General features: G+C 36.9%; 1 protein-coding gene and 1 pseudogene across 1 annotated transcript in view; one reads left to right on the plus strand and one right to left on the minus strand.

Annotated features, from left to right (window-relative positions):
* Positions 1-22,928, minus strand: part of KCNJ3 (potassium inwardly rectifying channel subfamily J member 3) — a 171,628-nt gene that overhangs the window by 118,694 nt on the left and 30,006 nt on the right.
* Positions 16,882-17,230, plus strand: LOC102501512 (enhancer of rudimentary homolog pseudogene; annotated as a pseudogene).

The raw sequence follows: 22,928 nt of genomic DNA on the forward strand, positions 1-22,928 counted from the left end.
AATGATAGGTGTGTGTGTGTTTTTTTTTTTTTTTGAAGGACATTTTTGCTATAAGGCACATGCACTCACTGGAAAAACAGTGACACAGAGAGAGAAAGTGAGAAATCATCCCCCAGGGGGATAGCTACATTGCAGTCTCTTCTCCTTCATTCTCCTTTCAAGATTCTGGGCATGGAAGCATATGCACCTGCCAGATCTGGGACTTGAATCACAGTCACACATGTGAGTACCTTGTGCCTTAACCATCACACAACCTGCTTACCTCAGTTGGGATCTTTTTAATATCACGGTATCTCCACTGTTTCAGTCTTTTGCGTGCATATGAAATACAGTTTTAAAATTGTTTTTATTTACTCAGTTAAGTTTTCTTCTCTCTATGTATTATATTTTTCTGCCTTTTTTGTAAGCCACAAACTGAACTTTACATCGTTGAATGTTAAAAAGTTGTATTCCTATAAATATTTATGAAAATTGAGCACAATCAAGCTACTTTGAAATAACTCAACTTTTCAGACCTTCTTGTTAAATATTATAGGGCAAATCTAGAACAAGTAATAGCCTGGAGCTAATTTTTCTCCAACACTAAGACAAAACCTTTCTGAATATTTATTCAATGTCCCGTGAATTACAAATTTCGCCTCTCTGGCCGGAATGAACAAGAATGCTAACTGGCCATATGTGATTTTCAGCTGCTGTTACCTCTAATCCTTTTGAGTGTTTTTTTGTTTTTTTGTTTTTTTGTTTTTTTCAGCAGTCACAGGTTCTCCTGGCATCCTCCTTAAGGATGTAAATTAACAATACCCAGCTGAATACTATAGCTCTCCAAAGTTCCCTCTCTGTGGCAGTGTTCTCTCTGGTATTTTGCTCTGTGAACTCTAGCCACTCTGGACTCTCTGGACCCCAATTTTTCTCCTCAACTCTGGAAAACTCCAGGCTCTACCTAGGTTCTCCATCCCTGTATCACAGCCTGGAAAAGATTCAGGAGGAAGCTGGGGCAGTCATGTTCGTACCTCATTTATTTCTTGTCTCTCAGAAATCATTGCTCTTTATTGTCTGATGTTCAAAGTCCTAAAGCTGATGTTTCATAAATTATTCGTTTTTTTGTTTGGTTGTTGAGTGGTTTCTAAAAGCAGAGCATACACTGCCTTGTTACTCCATCTTTGCTAGATGGACGTTTAGATATTTTTCCCTCTCATACAAATATTTTTAAGAGTGAGAGACTTTCTTTTCTCTCTTTTTCCATTAGTCTTTACAATTCCTATTGCTTCATCAAAAATAAACATTTTGGGAATCAGCAGTTAGCGTAATGGCTATGTCGCTGGACTCCCACGTAGTCAACTACGGTTTGCGTCCCAGACCTGGTGACTTAAAACTCACGCCAGGCGTGTGTGCGTGCGTGCTCAAGATCCCGAGAGGAGAATGGAGGAGGAGGGATTGCAGCGTGACCATCCCCCTTGGGGGGTGATTTCTCGCTTTCTGTCTCTATGTCTTTCTCTCTCTGTCTGGCGAGTGCATGTGCCCTATAGCGAAAAACCTCTCAAAAAAAAAAAAAAACATTTTAAACTTTCAGGATTATTAGGTGATGATTATAATAGCTTAATCCAGGACGGTTACCAACAGAATCCATTGTCAAATTATGCTGTTTTCTTTTGTATTGTTTATTTATTTAATTATTTATTTATAACTTAGGACTAGTGAAATTTTATCCCTATGTTCCACTTCTAAATCAGCAAGAAACAAGAGCAAAAATTTTAGGTACTTGGATACAGATTATAGCCTTGAGTATCTCTTAGTTTTGAAATAGGTTTATGTTATAGACATTAAATTGCATCAGAAGTTACAGTAATTAAGTTTACGACTTAACATACCAACTAAAATATAATCAGCTCAGGAAAGAAGGGGAGCGTACCAGCTGTTAGCATAATGGCTGTCTCTGGACTCTCATGTAGTCGACCGTGGTTCGCGTCCCGGACCCAGTGGCTTAAAACTCACGCCGAGCCTGTGTGCGTGCATGTCCAAGATCCCGAGAGGAGGGTGGAGAAGGGATTGCGGCGTGACCATCCCCCCTGGTGGGGGGGTTCTCGCTTTCTGTCTCTTTGTCTGTCTGGGGAGCGCATGCATACTATAACAAAAACCTCTCCCCCCAAAAAAGAGGGAAGGAAACCATTGTAAACAGAAACTCCAAGAACAATTTAGAAGACTGCAAGTTTTTGCAAAGGAAAACCATAAACGTGACACACTGCACTAGGATTTAAATAAAGACACAATTTCTTTATGAAAAGCTAAGAATGATAGTTTTACAACTCATTTACTGCAGATTTTATCAAGAGAGAAAGGAAGAGCTATAATTTTTAATCCAAGTTGAAATATTTTTCCATGAAACAGTCCTAGACCTGTCACTCAAAAAAAAAAAAATGTTTCTTTTTGCTTCTCTAGAAGATATTCTGAATGAAAGAAAGTGAAAGATATGCAAAAAAAAAGGCTTCAAAATTTTGAATGTGTTGGAGGAAATAAGCATTAAAATGATAATTAAATGAAGCAATAAGTGATAACTTACAAAGCGACAACCAAATTTTCAGAACAATTGACAATGTCTCTTTATGCCTAAGGACACTGTTTAACTGAACTTCTGAGTATTCAAAACCTTTTTGTGCTTATATCAATAATTCAATAAAGCTTAATTAACCAAAAACCAGATGAAAATAAAATAATGTAAGATTTACTAAGTCTATTTCCAGTGTCTCCATTCATGTTGACAGGAAAGATGTCACGTAACGAAGCTGGTTCTTACCTTGCAAGGTTGGTTGTCTTGAAATCACAGCAGTTTATGTTAACAGGAACATGGATTCAGATTTCACTTCAGTGACCTGGAAACAGGCCCACAAGGGGAGTGCAAAGGCCAGCCAGCTACAGCCATCACTATTATTTGACTGAACATAAGTGGAACTTGTTTATTGAATAGCCTGGACTTGATGTAAAAAGAAAAAAAATGTTGTCCTTTCTCTCAATTTTCTGCCAATCAATTTGTTCTGTAGGATCTTTATTCTTCAATAATCTGACAGCTTCTCAATCTTTCAAGTAACTTTCAACTGTTGTATAAACAACAGTTTACTGATAATTAAAACTCACTAAATGCTTCAATCCTGTCCAAAATCAAGTTTCAGTCTCTAATTTTTTTTCACGTCCTACCAGTAGAGACATGGGGTCTTTCTCTCCTTTTCATCCAACCCCTCCCTTACCATCTTTTCACATGCTGGCTCTTATTAAATTAGGAGCAGTGAGAGTGGGAATTCAGTGGAATGAGGATTAATGGTGGAAAAAGAAAGCATAAATGTCTTTCTAGTTTTACCTCGCTGAATACAGATTAGTTGTTTTGTTCTTCTGTCAGCCATTATACAGGATATATATGAGGGTCTTCAAAAGTTCATGACAAAGACATGGATTTCAAATGTTGCACCAAAATAAGCTTATACTTTAATTTCATTTCCCTGCAAACTTTGAAGTACCCTCATGTGTTCTTATACATGGTGGGGGTCGGATTTTCTTGCTTTGTTGTGAGTTGGCTCATGATTTCTTCTGGCTAATGGTTCACTAGTTCCTTCTTCTCAGGGGTGAAGTAAAACAGGCTGTAACTGCAATAACCTTCTTCACTAATCTTGACCATGGAGACTCATCTCAGATTTTCTTAAAGTTAGGATGTCCTCCCTCCAGCAAGCAGCCCTCTTGGGCAGGATTCCCCTTAGGACAGATGAAACACAGCTACTTCCTCTGGTATACTGTTAGCTCATAAAAAATTAAGACACCCTTGCTACATAAAATGCCAGATGCATTTGCTGCTTCAGGTTTTCAGAACTGTCTTCTCAGTGATCTCTAGCAAATTCTCTTGCTTCTGAATCCAGCTAGTGGAAGGCAAGTATCAGTTTATATTAAAACAGATTTATAATGAAGTTAAGAAAGTTTAAACTTCAGGATCCTATGTTCACACAGTCAAAGTTTGCAAAATGGAAAGTGGGTTCTTTTGTGTTGTATAAGCTCGAAAACCTACAAACCTTGGATAGTCTCTAACACTGTCTGCACTCACATGTCCCAAACTCCAGCAGTTACAAACACATGTCCCCTCCTAGGATCTCTCACTAGGTATTTCCTCTTCAAGCTTCTATTGGATAGAGATAAATGCTCCAGGACAACACACTCCCCAGACAACACACTCCTACATTAATATGTCTCATCAATACCATTCCAAATGAAGGTTACCAATGGAGTAGATAGTCAATTTTATCTTACCTGAATGAATATAACACCTCTATATGATGTGAGTCAATTATCACATAGTAATTTCAGCTTTGGAGCTTCAACATTAAATTTTAAGATGAGGGATGTTTCATAGGAGTTCCCATTACATAAGCATTCATTCCCCTGAGACAATACAGGTGGATAACAAGGACTCAGGCGTCTTTTATGATGAAAAAGAAGGTCTCAGTTTAAAAAGGGTGCAAATATTCAGGAGGGTGTATTTATTTTATTTTTATTTGTTTAATTGGTAGAAAGCACATGCGCTCTCCAGAAAGAGAGAGAGCATCCTCTTGTAGGGTGTGGTCACACTGCAATTCTTTTACTCCATTTTTCTATCCCATCATAAATTTGGGCACATGGACACACATGCCAAGCATGTTTCTCTAGGCTTCTGGGGCTTAGAATCAAAGCATAGTTAGGCATGTGGGATCTGGCCCCCTATACACAGCATTTAACCACTGCATTACAAGACCAGCCCTATTTTATTTTATTTTCTAAGAAAACACATTATTGCTTCTCAAGTGAAAATAAAAACAAAGCTAACCTACTGTTTATTTTAAATGTTTATTATATCTGAATGAAAAGTAGAATGTTGGAGATTACTTTTGCAAAAGGTAGGAATCTGTGGTTTTAAAATTTTAATTTATAATTAACATGGAGTAGAATAAAAAGGTACCCATTCAAGGATTAAGTTTAAATATAGTTAGCCTATTCAAGTACAGGAATATAAAAAATAATTACTATTTTATGGACAGCTTATGGTATAGTGATAAGACAACTGGATCCCACATGACTGACAGTACTTTGAGTCCCAGACTGAGGCTTGAGAAACAGACCCAGTGTATTCATGTGCCTGTCCAAAATCCAAAGAGAAGGAAGAAATGCAGGAAAAGGGATTTGGGTGTCTCTTCTCACTTTCTCTCCATTTGTTTCTCTCTGACAAATTTGAATGTGAATGTGCTCTGTGGCAAATTTGAAAAAGAAAGAAGTAACAATTTGGTAATTAAAAAAAAAAAAAGAAAATCTGCTACAGATAGAATCTGTTTGAGCACCCCAAATGTATTATTGCCATAGGTAGAAAGGTTGGTTTAATCTCTAAATTTACCTAAAGAAATAAGATTTAGAAAAGCAAAACTCATACATAAAAGTAGATTAATCAATATGGAAACTAATACTGAAGTTTAATTTCTTTGCTTTTTCCAGTGTTGTGCTGGGCAGACTTGGCCTCTGTTTCCTACAGATGAACTAAGCATTTGATTTCTTTTCCATTTTAAAATAAATCACTGAGAAAATTTAAATGTGTTTTTGTACTTTTCGTCCTTGATTAATCCTTAGTACTTTTAAGTCATCTGTAAATAATACATGCATTTGAATGATATCTTGCCAGATTGCTTTCAGCAGGCCCAAAGCTACACGTTGAATTTTGATGGACAGTTAGTGGAACAATGCAAACAAGGCAGAAATGAAGAGCTAATGAGCTACTCAGGATATGCCAACATGACATTTCATCCATGCAAAACTTCAAGCTAAGTGATGATACACTCAAGCCACCCATCTTTTGAATATTGTCCCAAAATATGACCTTGAGAGATGTTTATATGTTCTGAATAACCCAGTGAAGACTGTAATTGTCTTTTATTTATCCAAACATCAGTGGATAAGAAAAGTATTGACTGCCATGAAGAAAAGGAAGTAAGAAGTAGAAATAAGAAAACCTGTAAATACTATTCTAACGGGCAAACAATGAAAAATTCTACTGCAAAACGCTTTTCTGGGGTAAAGAGGGCATTTAAAAATATAAAATGCACAGGTATGCAGTATCAAGCAAGGTATAAAAATGAATTCATCTAAACTGTACCCTGAGAAAAACTAGATACATTACTTTTTATGTAATAGACAGGTACCTTGACTTATCTGACACAGGCCAAGATTCAAACTGAGACTCTAGTATAGAAAAGCAAGTTACTATCAGATATTTCCTCATTTACAAATATGAAAATGTAATGCCCAAATCAGGAGAAGCTTGTGAATAAATAAAAGAAGCTTAACATGATTACCCTTTCTCCTGGCACATTGTGTTCAATACAGTATTGGTGTATAGTAATGTTACACACAAAGCACTGTGATGATTTCTCACTACACAGACACCCACTGTAAGCATTAGCATTTTCATCTTGACAAACTCATGTAGTAGAAAAATGTTACTTAAGAACACCTGGCTTGACCCAGAGATTTCCTCCACTAAACAAATAGGTAGATAAACATGTAGTTTCATGGGAGGGCACCATAGTGGTCGAGACAGTGCCATTGCTTAAGAGGCTGGAAGCAGTATGGGAGGTCTAGATTTGGTTATCAGATCAACTTGAACAAATAGGGCATGCCCTCATGCTTCCGTGTTCCTGGTTGACTGGGAGGCTGGGAACAGAATCACGGCATAATGTGATTCCGTCCAGAGTCTCTCTCTCTCCTTTTTTTTAAAAAAAGAAATACAGGGGGCCAGCAAATGGAGTGGTGGTTGAGGTGCTGGACTCCCACATGGCCTATCACAGTTCGAGTCTCTGACCTGGCAGCTTGCTCGATTACTTTCTCTTTCTCTCTCTTCACTCATCAAATTAAAATAATAATAACAATAACAATAATAACAAAATAAATAATTTTTTTTGGAGAGGTTTTCACTATAGGGCACATGTGCTCGCCAGACAGACAGAGAGAGACATAGAGACAGAAAGTGAGAAATCACCCCCCAGAGGGGATGGTCATGCCACAATCCCTTCTCCTCCATTCTCCTCTCGGGTTCTTGGGACGTATGCACACGTGCCCGGCGTGAGTTTTAAGCCACCGGGTCTGGGACGTGAACCGCTGTCGACTACATGGGAGTCCAGCAACATAGCCATTATGCTAACTGCTGGTTCCCAATAAATATGTCTTGAAAAAGAAATATATAAGTTATCACCAAATCACTAAATTATATCATTTTAATACTCTTCTCCTAATTTTTCCTACTTAAATTAGCATTTATGGGAAAAATATATTACTCTTTCATCTTTTTATTTCTTTTTTTAAACTTTAAGCTGGAGAAATTGCACATAAATGTAAGTATAAATCAAGCTTTCTCATGTAAAATTATAATTATTCTGACTTAAATTATTTCATTCTAATTTTTCTTAAAATAAAACTTTATTCTTATTCATCCCTATTTAAAAACACTGGTTTATATCATTTGTATTGCTCTAGGTATCTTGACTCTTTGTCTGCAGTCCTTGGTTCTCACTGATATAGAGAAATCATAATATTTGTTTGGTCAGACATTATAAGCCAAACACACTGCTGTATTGGTGGTGGTTTATAAGACAATTAAGCTATTTAAAAAACACTTCTGAAAGTGCCATTAGTAAGAAGAAAAAAGGAAAGCCCTGAGTTGATTAGGAGTTAAACATATAGTTGTTGGTAAAATAAGATTTAAGAAGGATATTATGAACACTAATACTACATTCCAGCTCATGATTAAGTTCAAAAGAGCTTAATTGCATGACCATGACTTAATCAGCGAGAGAGGAAACTTCTAACACTTCTCACCATTTCATGACATGTTATAGCATTTAAAATTAAAGGGTAGGTGAAATTCCTCTATGATAGCCTGGCTGGTAGAGCTAATTATAAAAAGAATAACTTTTGGCTGTATTCCTCCCACACTGGCATAAATAAATCTCATTTTCAACTCATTCTAGTCATGCTAAACCTGTACTTGAAAAGTAAAAACATACTGAAATTGAGAAAGGCTTCATATTTTTAAAATTCAAAATAAAGCTTCATTATAAATTTAATTTTTCATAATTCCTGTCCTTTATTAATAGATTTAGAGAATTGGTCTAAGGAAATTGGTATACATTACATGTGTTTATAAATTATCATTGGTTTTCAAAACTGAGTTAAATTAAGAACCTTCTAAGATTAATGACTTTGATGATAATGACAATTATTAATATTTACTGTGTAGCCCTTAAATGCACATAATATGCTAAGCACACTAATTATATTATTTTATTTTAATTGTATTAACTTGATCCTTACCTCCTCCCTCAAAAATATAAGACAGTCATAATTTCTACCTCCATTTTACATATAAGGCTGTCAAAACAAAGAGAAGTTAATTAATATGCAAACAACACATGACATAGCATAAGTAAAACCAGGCAATTTAACTCTATAGTCTACACCTGTAATCACTGCATGTGCTAATTCCGTCAAGTGCAGCAGCCCAATCTGTTCTAACACTTGACATATTTTAAATCAACAAGTGAAATATCATGCACCACATTTTCTACAAGAAATTTAAACAACCTTGCTAATACTGAATCTTTTTAGTAAGGCTGACACATTCGTTCTAGTGTTTCCAGGAACAAATCATAAATCCCAGAAAGAGAATTCAAACCTGTAGTAGATTAATAGGGAAGAGGTTTATTGTGACATAACAAAAGCTGTGAGAATATACGATCTTTTAGATAACCCCCTTCAAACTTACATAATAAAAAACAATACAGACATTTATAGAGCTATTCAATGGAAGAGCACCAGAGCAAAATATTGCAAATGTACATAAAAACAAGCATATAATAGAGTAGATAAAATTAATCACAAGGCTATTTCTATAAATAATAAACAATGCAAGGGTATCACTGGTCTTATCAGCTATAATTACACTATAAATTTAAAAAATGAGGTCATAATGAATAACAAAGGAACACATATTCGATATGACACTGAATACTATAAAAATCTGATACAACCAGGAGACAAACTAAAGAAACATAACTAAGAAATAATGACATACAGGAGATACTAATAAGATAAGAATTACATGAAAGAATGATATTTAAGTCATTTTATTCATTTAAATCATATTTTTCCATTATGGCACTTCATAAATTTATGAAATATTAATTTCCTTGTCTTAGCAAGATCAGGACAAGCATATTACTTATAGATATAAAATAAGGGAAATTTTACTCAAGAATATTATTTGATTTGGTGAAGGTAAATAATATAATCAGTTAAAAGAAGAACTAGATTCTCACCCAACATTTCTACCACAATAGCTGATCATGCAAGTGTCATACTAAATGCCACTTTTAAAAACTTAACAACATATTTAACCTTTGCACCCTTTAAGATTTCAGTCTAAAGAAACATTAAAAAAAAATTGCTGGAGGGCACATGCACCAGAAATAGACAAAGAAATGGAGAAGAAAAAAACACCCTGCAATGAGGCATGGTCACAATGCAATTCCTTCTCTTCCATTAGTTCATCCTGTTGGGCTTTGGGGCATTGGGGCATGCATATATACACTCAGTGTGCCTACATGTATATGCACCTATACACTCAATGTGCCTACATGTGTATGCACCTATACACTCAATGTGCCTACATGTGTATGCACCTATACACTCAATGTGCCTACATGTATATATGCCTATACACTCAATGTGCCTACATGTGTATGCACATATACACTCAATGTGCCTACATATATATGCACATATACACTCATCCCAACTCCCTAGGGGTGAGACTCAAACCACACACAGCCATGTGTGGTTTGGCTCCCTTAACTTCTTGGCAAACAGAAAGCCTCAATCTAAGCAAATTTTTAAGGTGAGCAATCACATACAAATTACTATAATATTTTGTAAACAATAAAAGGTACACTTCCAGGATAAATTCTATTCATGATTTCTATAAATTAATTTTCAGATTATTGGCACATCTGAGTCAATTATAACAAATAAGTTAATAAATTAAGAGTATTGTTTAAAATAGGTGGCAGTGGGGAAGGGGGAACACGGATGGGAGTGACAGTGACACCTGATGAGCTCGAGAACATTTTTTTCTGTATGGAATTTCAATATTGTCCTGCATGTCTGTGCACCATCTCTGAATTCTCAAGATAACCCTGAGAACTAGGTAGAGAGGCAGTATTAGAATTATTTCCCAAAAAAGAAAACTTTGAAAGAAAATATCTTTCCCCAAACATCCAGGCATTTGGTAGAGAAAGCAAGATACGAAAGTAGAAAGTGGTAGAGAACAAGACCCCAGAAGAGAATTTGGTCAGCATGAAAGAAGCAAATAAGCATTTATTGCTTGACTAGATAATTACAAGATAGAAACCTGATCAAAATTAGTTACCAAATGAAAGATTGTATTTAGGACAAAAAATGGTTGTGGCTGATATTACAACAATGAAATTGCATTTTTGAATGTCTAAGAAAACAAATTTTTTTTTGAGAGGTTTTTGCTATAGGGTGCATGCACTCACTGGAAAGACAGAGAGAGATAGAGAGACAGAAAGCAAGAAATCACCCCCTCCCTCCCCCCCGGGGGGGATGGCCACACTGCAGTCCCTTCTCCTCCATTCTCCTCTCAGGATATTGGGCACGCACGCACACGTGCCCAGCGTGAGTTTAAGCCACCCGGTACAGGACTCCAACCACAGTCGACTACATGGGAGTCCAGCGACATAGCCATTACGCCAATGCCGTTCCCTAAAAAAAATTATTTTTGATACATGGACCATTAAGCAGCAGGAAAATCTCACAAGGGAAACTTTAAAAGCCCATATCAGTCATTAAAACCTCTTCAGAGGAAAATATGTGTCAGCATGAAAGGTATCTATGTATATTAATAAAAACATATTATTTATATTTACAAATAAATTAAAATATTTACATTTAACAGTAACATAAGAGTTTACTTTTGCCCAACACATCAGATTTTACTCTCTCAATTAAAGTATACATTTGCCCGTATGAAGCCACATTATTTTGAGGCATTACAAAGTGAATGCTGTAAGACAATAAACCTTTTCTCTGCATATAGTTACTGGCACAACTCTATGGAGTGAAATTTGTCAAGAGAACCATTTTTCAACAGGTAACACTTTATTCTCACTTTTCTGGCAGAGTAAAAACCACTGCATGAGTGGGAAATGTGTAATATCTTAAATTGATTGACCTTGGCAACACATCAAAAGAAAATTCTTGAGTCATAGGAAAAATGGACTAATCTATGCTTTTTCCTCTGAAAATTACTTTAAAATGTGTTTTGGTCAAAAAAGGAAGAATTAATCTATATTCAGCACTTATTGAGCTAAGTTATCTTTATAATGGCATGGATCAAAATAATAATAACAATAATATTAATAATAGTGCTTGATTAACCTTATGTGTGTTCATCAGAGCCAGAAAGCACACCTACCTATATCTTCACACACACACATATTGACATTTTATAATCTCAGCTACTTCTGGTATCTTATTAATTAGACATTGTCATTATTAGGCTAATCTCCATAGCTATAAAATTTGTCATTTCATCTCACAAAGCATTTATTGAATTTAATGAATGTAAATTATCTGAAATATAATTTCTTTAGAGCTATAATTTTCTTACTTAAAAAATTCTGAAAGTAAAATGGGATATGACTCAAAAGTACCTTCTGGAGCTTAATTTTAAATTATAGAGTACAAAAGTATAAGTGAATAAACTAAAATACCGTCACAGATTTCCTTCTAATTTTTTTCATTCCAATTATAATTTGACACATATAATTTTACATATCACAGTGGACAGGACATTTAAAGGGTTTTGAAACCTGATCTAAGTATCTAACCACTTTTAAAAGTATAAATTTTAGGGGCAGCAGGTTACAGTTCGAGTCCTGGACCTGGGGGGTAAGTGTGTATGTATGCCCAAAATCCCAAGCGGAGAATGGAGGAGAATGGATTGTGGCATGGCTATGCTTCCTGAGGGGTGAATTATCACTTTTTCTCTCTCTGTCTCTCTGTCTCTCTCTCTCGTGAATACATGTGCCTTATTGCAATAAATATTTTTCTTTAAATTATTTTATACATTTAATCACTATACATCGCTCAGTTTGTAAGTTGAATTTACCCCACATGAATAACTTTACTCCAGTCCAGTTGAGGATATAAAACACATTATCATCAACGGATAATAATCCATTTCTGTGTCCCATAAATGTCTTGCCTCTCTATTTTCCTCCTTAATTTCTTTCTTTATCCTCTACCCCTCCTCCCACCCTCCTCCCACACTGTCTCCATTATCTATAATCATTTCAATGCTTCTATGTCCTCTAATCTTTCAGTTTTCATAGAGTGCAGACAATTGGTATATGTTAAGTGGAGACATACAATGTATCTCTTTCATAGTCTGGCTTTCTACACTCTGCAGTAAATCTTCCATTCATCTATTTTCTATCAAATGGCAAGATCTTGTTTTTTATAGTGGAGTAGTATTCCATAGAGTATATGTGCCAAACTTTTCCAATCTATTCATCGGTTTGTGTACATTTGGGTTCATTCCATGTGCACAATGAGATATCACCTAACCCCAGTCAAAATGGCAAAGATTGATAAAACAAAAAATGATTAATTGTTGATGGGGATTTGGTGAAGGGGAACTCTCCTAACTGGCTGGTGGGAATGTAAATTGGTCCAGTCACTGTGGAGAACAATATGGAGGTTCCTCAAAGACCTAGATAAAGAACTACCATATGATCCAGCAATTCCACTCCTTAGTATCTACCCAAAGATAGGAAAGTGCTTGCACAGCTATGTTTATTACAACATTATTCACAACTGCAAAAAATTCTTTAAAAACTTATTTTCCAAAAAGTTGAATGAATCCAAACTACATTTATTTCTCCTCTCACAGAAGAAACAAAATAAACATAGAACATAGTGAAATGAGAAAGACAAGGTTTTATATATACTACTGGCACTTATTCTGCACATTGCTATCCAGAGACCTTTAGTACACATCTGATCATACCACCTTCATACAAAAATCCTGTGATACTTTCTACTTTGCATGATAAATTTGAGTTCTGGCAATCTAGGCTATCCATAATACTCTCAACACTGTATTTCCTTACCGTCTAGCCTTATTCCATCTCATACATCTCATTCTTCAGTACAAATCTGGATTTAGAAACTCTTCTCCATATTGCCTACATTTTCACAGCCCCAAGCCTGCACTATTTCACCATGTCAATGTCTTTTCCTTTGTCCTCTAGCATCGAACGTTATCAAAGGTGACATAAAATGTTACATCAGGTTTTCAACATTTTTCCCTAATACCCTAGCCAAAAGTCAATACTTATTCTTCAAACTTTCATGAACAACAAAGTACCATCTTTCATACTGCCATATATATTAAGCTAATCAGTCTACCTACCTCCAGTTTTTCCTCATTTAATATATCCCTTCAGATCAGCTAGAATGATAGTTTATGCAATTGTTACCATCTATAGCTCTTGACTATGCCATACAATTAAGTGCAAACACATGTCAGACCTTAAAGTCCTTTCATCTCATGAAACTCCTCTGTTCCCCATTACCTCACTCATTTTAATAGCATTTAGTAAGTTGAAAACAACCTTTGCTCTTCCTCTAATACTTGAAGTCTTTAAACTTTCCTTTTACACTTTCACTTTTTCTATCTTTCTCTGCCTAAGTTGACTCCCCCTCCTCCTTTCCAAGCCTAGGTTGTGGCTGGTAGATTCACTGCTTGTGTGAATATTTTTACCTGCTGACCGAGACCCTTGGACTTTCTTATTCTTCATTGTGTACCAAGTGCTTGGCATAGTGCTTGATATGTAGAAGTTGCTAAATACAGTTTTTAAGATTATCAATATCTCAATAGCTAATATTGTAGCAAAAAATAGCTAATACTCAGTGTAGCAAAAAAAAAAAAAAAAAAACAGACTGTAATTTGTTCAAGATCAGGGCTACTTATAAGATATAAACTTATTGACTGGCCTACCCTCTACCAAGTTAGATAAATGGATGATATGGTCTAAAATTTAGGCCTTAGAAATAGAGAAGAAAGTCATTCATATGTCTTAAGAAAATATAATGTCCAGAGACAGTAGGCAGTATGGTGGTTAAGGCACTAGACTCCCACATGGCTGACGGTAATTGGAGTCTTGGACCTGGTGGCTTGACAATCACCCCAGGCATGTGTATGTGTGCATGTCGGTCCACAATTCCAGAAAGAGAAGAGAGGAGAAGGGATTGCGGTGTGGCCACTCCTCCCAGAGGGGTGATTTCTCACTTTCCCTTTTTCTGCCTCTTTGATGAGCACATGTGCACTATGTCTAAAACCTTAAAAAGGAAAAGGAAAAAAATACATATAGTGTCCATACAATTATAAATTATTTTAAAGTAGGTATGGAAGAAATGTACTTAAATAAATAAAACATTATTGGTAACAAGAAAAATACAGGCACAGGATTCCAAGAACAAACATTTACCAGACTGATTGAGCCAATGAACTCCAATAAGAGGGGAAAGTTGTTTTATCTTAAACCAGGTCCCATTCTTTTATCTTAAACCTAAGGTGCATTTTATCTTTATAATTCTATTATTCTAATTCTACTACTCAATTAGCTGACCGTTAAGATTTACTAATCATAATTGTGCATTGTTTCTTCCTCTCAACTTTTTCTGATTCCAATAATATTCTAGCTTTCACTGTAAAAAAATTTAAAAAGTAAGAAATATGCTGCTTCTTCAAAACTGACAATATCACATCAGTATTTACAGAACATATTCAAGCCAAGTAAGATATCATATTAGAAAGGTATAATTAAATGATCAGTTCAAATAAGACACAATGTTTTAACTAGTATCTATGGTATTAGTCTGATAGAACCTAAAACACATGCAGGTCGTCTGTAAAGGTTACAACTTTTCCTTTAATAATATTTCAGACACATTTTAAAGATAAGCCAAATTCAGCTTGTTAAACTGAATTTAAAGGGACCAGCAGGTGGCATAATGGCTAGGTCTCTGGACCCCCACGTAGTCGACCACAATTGGAGTTCCTGACCCAGTGGCTTAAAGTCACGCTGGGCGCGTGTGTGTGCATGCCCAAGATTCTGAGGGAAGACTGGAGGAGAAGGGATTGTAGCGTGGCCATCTCCCTGGGGGGTGATTTCTCGCTTTCTGTCTCTCTGTCTCTTTCTGTCTTTCTGGTCAGTACGAGTGCCCTATAGTAAAAATCTCTCAAAAAAAAAAAAAAAGTAAAATGTTAACTGAATGAATATGATATTTCATATAAGATTAACAAAGTTTTGCATTTAATATATAAAAGTTATATACACTAAATGCAGTGATGCTGTGGTGACACAATGCTGGAAGCCATATGGAAAATCAGGATTTGGTTCTCAAGAAAACCTGTCCATGCCAGGTGCAGGCTTGTGTCTATGATCCTGGCTGTCTGGGAAAAGCTGGTGGGGGTGAGGGGAATTGCCACATGAGACTCTGTTGAAGGTATTTTCTTTATTGCTCTCTCTCTTATAAATTAAATAAATAAACTTTTGAAAAGATAAAATACAGAAAAAAGCAGCACATAAAAAGGGCCATATTAAAAAAAGTACAACAAAAATAGGGAAAAACAGCACATGTTACAACATTTTTGCAGCCGATAATGTTAATCTGAATAAACACACACACGAAAGAGGCTACATCATTTTCCCTCTACATTCTCTAAGTGGTGCTGCCAAAAACAGAAGGATTGAAGCCATTTCTGGGGAACTGCTGACTCAGGAGCATGAATCAGAAAGTAAACACTTAGTGCAGAAAAAGGACTAAAAAAAGTGCTGAGCGCTCATATACAAACAGACATGTACATTCAGTTCATGAGGAACAACCTTCTTTATTCATAAAAGTATAATATGTTCATCTACTCCCATTCCTCTCCTCTCACCTTTTGAGTATTATGGAAAAAAAAATTGTTCTCAAGGAATGAACTTTTACCTGTGCCTAAATGTTAAGCTACTGCACAACGTTGGTATCATGAGTGACTAAAGATGGCTCCGAAAATTGACAGGATATTTTCCAACTTAAATGATCAGAAAACTAAAATGAAAATAAATGTAAACAAAATAAAATAAGGAACTAAATTATATTAAAATTAATTTAGAGACATATAGAAAAACTGCTTGACAGTAATTTAAGAGAGACTAAGCTGCTCTTTCTCCAAAAGCCTCGAAGATCTAACCATCTCTCTAACGTCATCTAGACATTGCTTTTCACTGAGAAAAGAATGGATCAGAACTAAACAGAACTACTCTCAGGTTTATGAGTGTACTTTAACACAGAGGGTTAAACTCACAGATAATCAATACAATTTTGATTATGGGCTATCCCTGCAGTTTAATAGTTAAGGGAGTCAAATTTTACATGATGATTCATATTCCCAGTGGCTTGGAAAACCTTCCAGGAACCTGTGAATGCATGCTGAAAATCCTGTAGGAATGGAGAAATGAAGGAAAAGGATTGTGGCATGACCATGATCCACTGGATGTGCAATTCTCTTTCTCTCTCTCTCTCTCTTACTGGTACCCTCTGGGAATTAAAAAATAATAAGATTATTCTCCAAGGGTAAGTCACCCTTGGCCAACAGAAGAATGGACTGTCCTCCTTTCTTCCCCTCCACCCTGCCCCATCAGAGTATATTTTCAATATGATGATGGCACTCTGCCCCCATCATTAATAAATATTAACATGGCACAGTTTAGTGAGGTGTTGTTGGCAGTGGCTGCATGGAAACGGTTTGACCCACTGTCTCACACTGTTTTGTTGGTACGGCCCACCAAGATGGCAGAAGACAGAACTTGCACTGACTATGAATCTGTGAATGAATGCATGGAAGGTATTTGTAAACTGTTTTAAGAGCATCTGAAGAGAATGTCCCTCCATCACGTTCAATTTCAGTCAGTTGTTTGATTTTATCAATGACCTGGCAGACCTCAGCTGCCTTGTATATTGAGCTGATACCCAGACATACCAGTTACATAACAAAGACAAAATCTATGTATTACTTTGTTGGCAGGCCCAACAAGCCAGTAAGTAAATGAACTGAAGCCTTAGGGGAATAGAGGTAAACTGGGAACTCAGGTGTGTACAGCGTGCTGGAGTGCAAGTTTTATATCACAGTACCCTGTTTCTATTTGGTTACAGGATAATATGTGAGGATCCTTAAACCTCAAACTCCTGTTGCCTCTTTTTTCCTTCTTTTTTAATGTTTTATTTAAATTTTTATGATGATATAGATGGAGTTTGCACCTTGTCAGTTAATATCACCTCCAATCTTTCAAACCATTCATATCTGCTTTATAACACTCACTATACTAACCCTTCAAGATGGGGTAGTGAGGGACCAGCAGCTAGCATAATGGCTATGTCGCTGGACTCCCATGTAGTCAACTGTGGTTTGAGTCCTAGACCCAGTGGTTTAACCTCACGCTAGGTGCACGCATGTGTGTGTGTGTGCCCAAGATCCCGAGAAGAGAATGGAGGAGAAGGGATTGCGGCGTGGCCATCCCCCCAGGGTATGATTTCTCACTTTCTGTCTCTCTGTCTCTCTCTCTGTCTTCCTGGCGAGTGCATGCACCCTATAGGAAAAAACCTTTACAAAAAAATAAAAATAAAAACAAGATGAGATGGTGACACATTTAGCTACATCCTCAAGATAAACTTTTAATGAAAAATAAATAAAAGCTCTTTAGTTATAAAAAAAGATCGCACAGTTTATAAATAATTTTATATTATTTTATCTCATTCAAGATTTGTTTGGACAGAACAGCCATGATTTCCCATTCAATTTCAGTGCTAAGGTCACTGCTATGAACTGAGCAAGTCAATGATCTTAGCTCATTTATAGACAGAGCCTAGGGCATAGAAATAGCCAAGGAAGAGCTAATCAAAGTGAGGCAATGTCAGATTGGGCCTGGAATCCTTATTTGAAAAAAAAAAACAAAAACCCAAAGCCTTCTCTGTATTTGAATCTCAAATCTTCTCCACTCATTATCATTGCTTATTAAAAATGTATTTCTCTATTTAACTTCTGAAATTCCAGTAAAACTTTCTCTAGAAAGAAAAAAAAAAACACAATTTAGCACTAATGACTAATAGCCAGTGTTTGTTTTAGTGTAAATTATGAAAACTATCCTTTTGAACTTGTTGAACTAGGTCATCAGTGTAATGGTATTTCCTACTCTGCAGCAATAAGTACCTGCACAGGGCGCTCTGGTCTAAGAGTGGATGGCAGTTTCAATGATCAGCTTTTTCTCCATCCGTGAGTTCCTCTAATATCCTTGTTTGGCATTTGGCTTACATCTTCACACGATGTTCCACAATAGCTATCACATTTTGTTCTTGGTTGTGATGATGAATAGCAATGCATTTTAATTCATACTCCTGGTTTTCACTGTTTTCTACCCACATTAATTTGCATTTGGCTACACTAATCAGCACAGTCTGAATCAACACCAACCTTTATCTATGAAGACTTCAGAAATTCAAAGTGCTATGTTCTCTCTCAATTTTACCACAAGCCAGTGTGGCAGACTAGGTCAAGATTTACTGAGGTTGAGTAGTTAAATTCCATAAACGTTGGTGGCTTTCCAAGTTGTGGGATGGAGGAACGTGCATACTTGATGCTCTTCTTAAGAACAATCACCTGTCTGCTTTTTAAAAATGCAGATTTCCTGAAGGACTGCTGCATAATGAGAGAGCCGTATGGGAAAGCCTCGGGTTGATCTTAACCTGCTGGGTGTGCTGCGAACCCAACAGACTGGAAAGCTGGAAGGTAGGGGGACAAAGTGTGGGAAGATCTAATTAAGGGGACCCATTTCTCTACATATATTTCTCTCTCCCATGAATTAACAGATAAATTATTTTTTAAAAAATACAAATTTCCTGGATCACAAACCACCTAACACTATAAGTCTAGCTAAGGGCATAGAGTCAGCATTTTAGTACCCATTCCAGGAGATTCTAATATAGGTAGTCTTAAGACCTCATCTGGAAAAATTCTAAAAATGTGTTAGTTAATATCCAAATCATGAAGTTTCTGGTAACCAGACTATGCCACATGTTAACCAGAACTCCTTTTCCCTAATTACAATTCCCTTCTGCATACATTTAACAATTGACTGGATTATTTATAAGATTTGCTGACTTTTGGGACCAGCAGATGGCATAATGGTTACGTCACTGGACTCCCACGTAGTCAACAGCAGTTTGAGGCCCAGATCTGGCAACGTAAAACTCACACTGGGCATATGTGCATGTGTGCCCAAGATCCTGAGAGGAAACTAGAGGAGAAGGGACTACAACATGGCTATTCCCCCTAAGAAGTGATTTTTTTGCTTTCTGTCTCTGTCTCTTTCAATCTCTCTTGGAGGAGTCTAACCCGGCAAGGCCCCAGGATCTGTCTGAGCCCCCCGACCTTGAGCTCCACTTCCGGTCAGATCAACACGTTGGCAAGGCCACTGTTGTGCGCCCCCGACCTTGGAACAAAGCTTGGGTCAATTAGCATGTCAGCAAGGCTGTTTGCTATTTGCTCCAGAAACTATGGCAGCCTTACTGGGAAGCGACCCCACTCTAACTCCCCAATATACTACTATAAAAGAATTACATAGCTCTCTTATACATCCTGAGTATACCATAAAATCTTCCAGGAAGTCCCCTGATGGCTTCCCTTTGCTCTGATCACTTACTATTAATTACAATGCCTTATCTCCATGGTCACAATAGAGGGTGCGCTGAAGTTCTTTCTAGGCAGAAGTAATCTTGACCTTTGGAAGGCCCTTCAAAATGCATTTAAGGTAAACTTAATCTTTTCTTTATGTAAAATAGGATTAGGCCAAAACTGGCCCAGGACACCTCTGCCCTCTCCAAGTGAAATAGATAAATATATTAGGATTCCTCAAATTAAGTTATAGATCCCTACAAAACTGTATAAGTATCATTCTTTATTAAGATCCATAAGAACTAATATCTATTCTTGAGATTTTCTTTTCTCAGCACCATTCCCAGTAATCACAAGATGGCTGCTACGCCGCATCAGCTGATAATCATCTCTGCTTACGGGAACCGCTTTCCCGAAACTGCATTCCATGGAGACCCACCTACGATTGCGGAACTGCACTAGACCCACCCTTAATTCAACCCTGAATAGAATCTATGTTCTCCATTGTTAAAAACTTTATGAGTTGTTAATTGAAACACTAGCCCCTCTCCCTTTACTTGCATGTAACACGTTTTCAATAAAAACGCACGATGATTCCTAGCAGTTGTCACCCCTCAGAGAGCGATCTTTGAGGGATGTCCGGCGTAGGACGTGCATGAAAAAGCATCGAGACTTCTGTCTTGTGTTCACCTTCGCCGCCTCCGTCGAGATAACCCACCCACGCCGCGGCCAGACCCCGGCACTCTCTGGAGTGGTATGTGCCCTATATGTGCCCTACAGCAAAAATATACAAACAAATACAAAACAAAACAAAACAAAAATTTCTTTCATTATATTAGCCTTTGGCAAGTTTGTGACAAATGTAGTGTCAACTCTTACTCAAAAAATGGGAACCTTCTACCCTAAGCTGCAAAGGATTATATTAATTAAATTTTCCATGGAAGACAGCAATGGAAATCATAGAGAAAAATCACATATGTACAAATGTCCTTTTAATGTATATTTCTATTTGCCAGAGAGCACATGTACTCAACAGAGAGAAAGAGAGAAGGAGGAAAAGAAAGCACTCCACAGTGGAGTATGTTCACACCGTGACTGTATCTATTTCTCCACTCTGGTCAGATGTGGGTGCAGATGCCCATGCATCCAGTTACCAGGCTAGGATTCGAACCCTATGGGATTCACTTCCTTTGGTCACTAGGCCACAGAGCCAGTCTGTGTATTTTTGAAGACTTCAGTGTTGACAAAGGTAGAATAAGGTAACTGGTGATCTATGCCAATCACAAGAGTGAAAATACACATTTCACTCTCAGTGAAGAAAACTTTTCAATTAAATGGGAACAGCAGTTCTGAACACTGAACCGACTCAGACTAACATTTTATGACTACTGAAGAAGATCGCCAACCATCCTGGTTTGTTCAGGATTTTCTTGAGTTTAGTCCTTAAATGTCTGTGTCATAGAAAACCAGGGTGGTTGATCACTCTAATTCATGCTTATGTATTTAGGTATTAATTTTTAAAAATCTGTGGAGAGACCCGAAAATGGCATAATGGTTACATCACTCAACTCCTACATAGTTGACTGCAGATCAAGTCCCAGACCTGGTAACTTAAAACTCATGCTGGGCGGGACCAGCAGTTAGCGTAATGGCTATGTCGCTGGACTCCCACATAGTGGACCGCGGTTTGAGTTCCGGACCCGGTGACTTCAACTCACGCTGGGCATGTGTGCGTGCGTGCCCAAGATCCCGAGAGGAGAATGGAGGAGAAGGGATTGTGGTGTGGCCATCCCCCCTGGGGGGTGATTTCTCGCTTTCTATCTCTCTGTCTCTCTCTGTCTGTCTGGCGAGTGCACGCACCCTAAAGCAAAAACCTCTCCAAAAAAAAAAAAAAAATCTCATGCTCGGCATGTGTGCATGTGTGTCCAAGACCCTAAGAGGAGAATGGAGGAGAAGGGATTGAGGCATGTCCATACCCCCCTGGGGGAGGGAGTGATTTCTCACTTTATGTTTCTTCAGCAAGTGCATGAGCACTATAGCAAAAAAAAAAAAAAAAAGTCTATGGAAAATTGCTACAATACTCTACCCAAAGGAAATGATAAAGTAAGACTTTAGAAATTTCAAAGAAAAAAATCACTATACACTAAGAAGGGAAAAGGGATCAATGGCCTCCACAATTTGAATTTTGAGTCATTTCATTATCAATAAGCTGTCTCTAAAAGAAAATAATTACAATTAAGAAGCAATAAATATTTAACAAATATGTAATCATGGAAATTACTGGAATGTGGCTACGATGCTATGTCTAATCCAAGTGATAATGATTTACCTGATACATTAGTAAACCTTCTAAAATACCAGCAATTACTTTAGAAGCTAACAGCAATCTGGGCAGCAACAGAGAAACTGGAGAGGTAAACAAAATAGCTGATTTAGGCCATTACTACATCAGGTTAATTATTAAATGCTACAGTTAGGAGGACTGAATGAAATTTCCAATGGTCAGGACAGTGCTACTTCACTTCGGATAACACTAGGAGGTTTGCTGGTCATTGTCTTCTGACAGATTACTAAGGAGTAATGATTAATTATAATTAATAAAGATAAATGTCGTAGAACTGTTAAGAGAGGAAAATTATCATCACATTTCAATTATTCACAAGTTGAACTTTGGTTCTGTGATTTATTCATTAGACAATTTCAAGCTGTTTGTTACTAGTATATAGACGAGTCAATGGCTTGTTAGTACTGTTTTGTATATCATTCTCAATTTTTAAAACATTTCCTTGGGTTCCTTGGCTTTTCTAAAGTAGCCTGTGGGACTTCATGGGGTAGAACCCTGGGTCCCCTTTTCCCATTTCTGTTTAATCACAAGTAACAGCTTTGAAACCAGGGGGCTTTTTAATTGTATTCAACAGTCACATACTTGCCTGAGTCAGTCAACTTCACGCAGGACCCAGTTTTCTTTGGTTTGGTTTATTGTAATAGCCTAATAACTGGTTCATCTCTGGTCTCAATGCCACTTAATCATACTCCACCTGTAGCCAGAGGGATCTTCATGTCGTGCAAATATGAA

This window comes from Tupaia chinensis, unplaced genomic scaffold (genome assembly GCF_000334495.1).
Source record: "Tupaia chinensis unplaced genomic scaffold, TupChi_1.0 Scaffold143714_1, whole genome shotgun sequence".
In the NCBI taxonomy this organism is placed as follows: Eukaryota; Metazoa; Chordata; class Mammalia; order Scandentia; family Tupaiidae; genus Tupaia; species Tupaia belangeri.